Raw genomic sequence first — 7,608 nt, 5'->3', positions numbered from 1 at the left:
CTGAAGGCCCTACTCTTCCCATGCCTTGGCCCTATGCTTTGTCCGATGGTTGGTCCGTGGAATGGGCCCGGCCCCGGCCAACACTGATCATACCGAGTGATGTCATGCCAGGGCTTAGCATGATGTCCGTACTGGCGACGTGTATAGTTGTTGTATTTTAAATTCCGCTGCCGTGAACTTGAAACTTTAAACTGGTTTGCAATAATTTCTATCAGTTTGGAACTTATGCTACTTTTGGAAACTCTTGTAATATAAAAGCCTGTGATGTAAAACATGATGGCGATTGTATCTCTGGACTCGCCTTCGTGCAAGGTACCTTGTTTGATCCTGCTTTCGGTGGTTTATCGGGACGTTACCCGACAAGCCAAGGGGTTACACCATTTAAAGTACGATTGGAGCCCTTGAGAGAGGACTTACGTACTTGAGCCGGTGTAATTCAGGTTGGTTCTGCCACATTATGCCACCAAAATTAACTATGTAAGTCCGAAGATATTTGGTAATTGTTTTGGTTTTGAGGTTGAATAGTACGTGCATGCATAATCCATCATCAAGCAAAGTGAGTGCATTGAATGTGTTGTTCTTTTAAGGACATATAGAGTGTTCTCTATCTCTAGTGTGGTTTCAATAGGATTCTTGTGGTAGCCTTAATTGAGTTTTCGGCATCCTACAAAATCTCACCATTTGAATTCTTGATTCAGATGGCGGCTCCTTCAAACGTCTTTTGGGATCACGTAGGGCATCTGTCGGTGTTTTACCGGGTGCCCACCGAGGGATATACCCAAGGTGGCAAGTTTTGGGTGAGGAGACGCCGAGATCAGGAACGCGAAGGTGCAAGGAACACAAACTTAGATAGGTTCGGGCTGCAAGGTGCGTAATACCTTACGTCCTGTATGGTGATTTGTATTGCCTTTGGTGTAGAATGATCTGGAGATTGTGTTTTGAGAGAGTCCCTGTCCTCCCTTATATATCTGAGAGGCCAGGGTTACAAAGATATTAACCAACACTAGCTAAGGAATCATACCAGAACATATCTCTGGTAGATTCCTTCTGTATCAGTTAGCTTTATCTCCTACTTAAACGGGATAAATAAGAGATAAATAAGATGAATAAGAGATAAGATGGACTTAATCTCTTAAACCTCTTTGAACTACGTTATGTACACAGTCCCGTGGCCACGGGTCTGACAAGCCCCCGAGCTATTCGTAGCTGAGTACTGCAGGCTTATCGAGTACTTTCGAAGCAGTCTTCGGCTTCTTCTGAAGCTCCGTCTTGAAGTCCTTCTTCGAGTACTTACTTGGCTGAATCGAAGCTATGAGGTGCTCATGCCCCGAGTTAAATCTTTGACATGGTGTGCGATTGAAAAATCGCACTCCATATGGAGTAGCCCCCGAGCCTTAGGTTGAATCGGAGAATCAGGCTGAGGGTCACATTAGTCTATAAACCTTCCTTACCTTTCAAATAAATTTGAAAAATAAGTAGTTGATGCCACGTATCCCGCAGCCCCCGAGCTTTGAATCCAAATCCCCGATATTTGGAGATAAGGATCCAAAAGTCGTGGCGCACAGTGCAAAAATATTCACACGGTAATATACCAACATGATGGTACAAATGATGGGAGTTAGATCTAAAATTCGAAAAACCCCTCTTTACAGGCCAATTAGACCTGAAAAAATGATTAATCTAATATTTAATCCAAACAGTCCGCCAAATGACCCCACATCTTCGGAATACTTCCAAAAACGACTCTTCAACTCCAAAATATTAAACTTTTCCCCAACCACTGGTTACATAACCCCGCGGCCACAGGGAGAAAAAACTATGCTTCCAATCTGCAATCTGCCCACAACCAGACAAAATTCCCAAACAGAGCCGCGCGCCACCGCCATCCTCCCGGAGAAATCCCCCCCCCCTACCAGATCTCCCCGCCCATCTCCCCGCAGCCCCCGAGCAACTCGTGGCGAGCAGATCCGGAGATGGCGCCCAAGAGATCAGAAATCAAAGGGAAAAAGAAGGAGGCGCAGTCATCGATCGGAGAATGGACATACAGTAAGTGTTCCCTTAATGATCTTAATAGGCTAGTTTCCGAGGGGTTGCTGCAAGCCAAGAATCTTGTAAACTGGTGCCCCTCGTTCCGTGAACCTATCCCCATGGAAAATGTTGATGAAATTGTCACATTTTACCACTTTGCCGAACGGGGATTGGCCCTGCCCTCTTGTTCTTTCTTCCGCGGCCTTCTTTACTATTATGGGCTTGAGCTCCATCACCTCAACCCGAACTCCATCTGCCACATTTCAATTTTTATCCATTTTTGTGAAGCTTTCCTCGGAATCGAACCCCACTGGGATCTTTTTCGCTTCCTCTTCCGTGTCAAACCACAACCCACCTCGAAAAATCTTTCCATTGTAGGGGGCGCCGGCATCCAACTCTGAACCACAGGCATGGTAAGCTTCCTGTGGAGACCCTGAACCACAGGCAAGGTTGGGTGCAGGACGGCGACCTACTCGACGTCTTCAGGAACGAAGTTCGGATCCTCCTCTGTAAAAACTAGGCAAGGGTGAGTACATACGTACTCAACAAGTCTAACCACACCCACGGAGGGGAAAATAAAGATCATGCACCGGATATATCAAGGATGAGGCTAGGGTTCATTTGCGATAAAGCGAGGTTTTACACATGCAAGGGTTCATTTAATAAAAGAGTTTTCTCAAGACATTTCCGTAGTAGTCGAATAATAAGTGGGGTTGATCCTACACAAAGGATCCAAGTTTTAATGCTACTGGACTCCACATGCACAGTAGCTCACGGCACAACTACCGGACAGTTTCAAAACAACTCACACCACAAAACCAACCATCCCAAAATATCTATTGAAGTGACCATGCCGTAACTCGTCCAATACCGTGGACACGACTATTTGAATAGATTTTACACTCTGCAGAGGTTGTACACTTTACCCACAAGTAGGGTACCGCACTACGAACACCTTAATGTCGTTGCGGATCCTAACAAAGCCATTACCCACCCTAGCTGAATCTAACTAGCCAATACGGAAGCAACCATGGGGTTAATTACCTATCAACAAAGTCATAACCGGGACATAACTCACACATATCGTATTCCTTCTCCATGATCTTCCGTTGCTCACCCGCTCTCCTTTTGGCTAGCAGAACAACTAGTGGGGTTAATGCTAAGCCGTTGCCCACACAACGGTCGAGTGGTTGTATGATAAGTGGGTTAGGCAAGATGACACCTCAGTTCATCCTTACATTGACAAGACGAACATCTCCCAACCCTGCTCAACCACAAAGGTATAAGCTCACCAGTGGCATTTCACACAAAAAACACCGTTCGTCTCATCAGGTTATATCTTTCTTTTATTTTCCCGAAATCCCGTTTTATCTTTTAAAACACTCACACCCTTATTTTCGGTAAAGCGCTTTGTGGTCATGATTAAAATGTTATAAGGGAATAAAAGGTAATAAGCATCTCTAGCAGTAGTTAACGTCCAACAGAGCAAATCCTATATAGACATTAACCTAGGTCATCAAAGAATTGTCATAGCAATCAAGGGGTGGCTATCTAACCATGTCTTGCAGTAAAACAATGCATTTTATAAAACAGGCCAATAGGTTGCGTTTATAAAACTGGGATAAATATGCATCAAAGGATGGGATTGGACTTGCCGTCCTCAAAGCCTTCCGGAAGCTCCTCCTCGATGTACGGGTCTTTGGGTTCCGGCTCGCGGTTCTGCTCCTCCTCGGTCACACCGTCGGCTACAACACACAATAAAAACAAAGTCCGCTGACGAGCTAAACAAAAATGGAGAGCTTTGATTAAAAAAATAGAGACTATTATATTTGTTGGATGTGGATCCTGAGACTTGGAGAGGATATTTGATGCGTGGTGGGGTTCGGAATCGATTCAGAACATAATGTCGCATGCAATGGGGGGTTGCAGGCTGCATAAGGAGGAAAAGTGGGGGGGGGGGGTTATGCACAAGTTGGCCTTTCTTCTTCCTCGAGACAGAACAGGAGGGGAGGGGGATGGGAATGGTAGGAGGGGGGGCGGCCAGGCCATGGGTGCCGGCCCCCTGGCGCATGGCAACACCCGGGAAGGAGGGAAAAATAGAGAGGAGGCCGAGGGGGTCCGATTCCGGCCCTCACCTCGTGCGAAGACGGACTACGGAGGGCTGTCCATGGTGATGGGTGGTGGGCGGCAATGGTGAGCGGCGGCGGCGAGCTGCAGCGTGAGGTAGAGGAGGAGAGGTGTTGGGGCGGTGTGGGCGAAGTGAGGGGCGGTTTGGGGTCTGATTTATAGGCCGAGAGGAAGAGGAGATGGCTGCCAGGGGGGATCACGGGCAGTACAGGAGCCTCGCCATTAATGGCGACCGGGGTGCTCGGGGACAAGGCGCAAGCTGCGAGGGTGAGGGGACGGGACAGAGACGGGCTGGCGCAGCAGCGGGCCGTACGCTGGCTTGGTGTGACGTGGGCGGCGTGATGCGAGCGCGCGTGGACGGCCAGCAACGGGGCAACGGCGGGTCGTGCGCGGAGTGGGCTACAGCTCGAGCAGGCAGCAGGCAGCACAGGGGAGAAAAAGAGAGAGGAAGCCTGCGCCAAAAAAAGAGTCTGGGAAAAAGTTAGAAGAAAGTTCAAATATGTATACACATGCAAGTGCAGAGCGTGACTCTGTAGTCGGGTAAGGTGACCCTGATCCACAACCCGAAAGAAAGGGGAAAAGTTTCTTGGGGTGACCCTTTGGTACTCGAGGCGTGTGTGTTAGGTTTCAGTGGAGTTCCATTGAAGTCAAATATGTTTCAGTGGCTCACCCGCAGGCCAATGGCTAGTGGAATATTGAGCATCTATGTCGTTTTCATCCTTGTTCATCTAGGGACATCTTCTATTGGTGCCTAGAGATTACTAGTACAACTCCGTTTTACCGGCTTACGGTTGGTACCATGCGCAAGTTTGCTGAAGGGGCCTTGCTCCCTTACATCCCACGTCAGTTTCCAGCTGTTTCCTTACATACCTCCGCTGGGAATTGCCCTTTGGAGAGTATAAAAGGAGGAGGAGCCCTCTCATTCCACAAACACTAAGCATGTCTCCCTCTCTACACTTTTGACTTGTGCTGCTTAGATTAGTGGAGGTAGGCTAGTATCTTTTCCTTAGCGAATCAAAGGCGTCCTCCAGTCGTTGAGCAACCTTCAGCCTTGGTATGGCTTTGTATTCAATTCATCGGTATTTTGCTCATTTTGTAGAGTTGATTCATGGTTATCTTACTATCTTGATAGTATGCTTTGGCATGTCTTATGCTCCCCTCAAGTTATATAATCATGTCTTATGCTCCCCTCAAGTTATACTAACCCTTTTTATATTTTTTTTAGAAATTGCAGAGTTGAACTTTTATTGAAACAAGGGAAGTGCGCAGGAATGAAACGCAAACCAGCTGGTCTTGGATGTCGCCCTTTGTCGTGCAGCGTGTGTCGGGTATGTTTTGTTTTTTTTGGGGCATCTTTCCCCCACACTTGTATCTGTACCTGCCATATGGAAATAAAGGGAACTCTACCAGTTTGAATCCCGGTGAGTTCAATTTTGACTAGCTTCTGAAATGGGGGCACATTACATTGAAAGGGAATATTGAAAACAATTAATGGAAAACAAATGAACTAAGGTATCGGGTCTAAATCGTTGCTGAGGTGTGGGGTCCAAATCGTCTGCCGCTGTGGTGTTCTGAAGTGAAATAGGGGAGTAAGTACAATATTTGGGGGCCCAAACCGTCGTCAAGGTGCGTGGTTAGGGGGTCCAAACCGTTGCCTAGGTGTGTGGTCCAAACGGTCGCCCGGGTGTGTGGTCCAAACCGTCGCCCGGGTGTGGGGTCCAAATGGTCCGCCGAGGTGGTGTTCCATAGTGAAATAGGGGAGTAAGTAGAATATTTGGGGGTCCAAATCCTTGTCGAGGTTTCCCCTAGGTGCGGGGTCCCAACCGTCGCCCACGTGCAGGGTACAAACCGTCGCCTAGGTGTGTGGTCCAAACCCTCGCCCACGTGCGGGGTCCAAACCCTCGCCCGGGTGCGGGGTTGAAACCGTCGCCCGGGTGTGGGCTCCAAACCGTCGCCTACGTGCAGGGTCCAAACCGTCGCCTAAGTGTGCGGTCCAAACCCTCGCCCACGTGCGGGGTTGAAACCGTCGCCCGGGTGTGGGCTCCAAACCGTCGCCGACGTGCAGGGTCCAAACCGTCGCCTAAGTGTGCGGTCCAAACCCTCGCCCACGTGCGGGGTTCAAACCGCCGCCCGGGTGCGGGCTCCAAACCGTCGCCTACGTGCAGGGTCCAAACCGTCGCCTAGGTGTGTGGTCCAAACCGTCGCCCACGTGCAAGGTCCAAACCATCGCCCAAACCGTCGCCGACGTGCAGGGTCCAAACCGTCGCCTAAGTGTGCGGTCCAAACCCTCGCCCACGTGCGGGGTTCAAACCGCCGCCCGGGTGCGGGCTCCAAACCGTCGCCTACGTGCAGGGTCCAAACCGTCGCCTAGGTGTGTGGTCCAAACCGTCGCCCACGTGCAAGGTCCAAACCATCGCCCAAACCGTCGCCGACGTGCAGGGTCCAAACCGTCGCCTAAGTGTGCGGTCCAAACCCTCGCCCACGTGCGGGGTTCAAACCGCCGCCCGGGTGCGGGCTCCAAACCGTCGCCTAGGTGTGTGGTCCAAACCGTCGCCCACGTGCAAGGTCCAAACCATCGCCCAAACCCTCGCCCACGTGCAGGGTCCAAACCGTCGCCTAAGTGTGCGGTTTCAATCCGAACCGCACAAGCCAACCGAAGCCAGCATATAACCATCTCCCTAACCAGACTCGATCGTATAGTGACCAGCACTAGCTAACCGGTTCTGTTTCAATCCAAGCCGCAGCACAAGCCAGCATATAACCATCTCCCTCACCAAACTCAGTCGTATAGTGACCGGCCTTAGCCTACCGATGCAAATATTCAGAAGCTCGAGGACTGGGTTCAAGCACATGTCACATTCCATCAACTCCCCAGGCACGTACTTTGGAAACGAGAATAAAATCCTCAAGAATCCTTTGTGCGATTTTGGGAAATGAGGTCAACGACACACGAGTGACCATCCAAATCGTCGAACAACAGAAACCCACACCGGCTAGCCTTAGCAAGCCCCTATACCACCTTGCTTGTTGGTGCAGTGCTGCGAGGCATAGTGACTGATTCGAGCACATGACGCATTCCGTCAACTCCCCAAGCACGTACGCTGGAAACGAGGATAAAATCCTCAAGGAACCATTGTGCGATTTTGGGAAATGAGGTCAACAACACATGACCGTCTCAATCTCTAAGCACACGAAACCTAGGGACTGATTCAAGCACATGTCACATTCCGTCAACTCCCCAAGCACGTACGCTAGAAACGAGAATAAAATTCTCAAGAATCCTTTGTACAAACTTGGGAAATGAGGTCAACGACACATGACCGTCTCAATCCCTAAAGCACACGAAGCCCACACCGGCTGACCGAACGAATTCAGTTTGCCTAGCCGAAAACCATGATGTTGCCAGCCATGGCCGAACACACCGTGGTTAGGAGGGTGCAGCTAGGAGTGCTG

The sequence above is a fragment of the Panicum hallii genome, chromosome 7 (genome assembly GCF_002211085.1).
Source record: "Panicum hallii strain FIL2 chromosome 7, PHallii_v3.1, whole genome shotgun sequence".
Lineage (NCBI taxonomy): Eukaryota > Viridiplantae > Streptophyta > Magnoliopsida > Poales > Poaceae > Panicum > Panicum hallii.
This window is presented reverse-complemented; position numbering follows the sequence as displayed.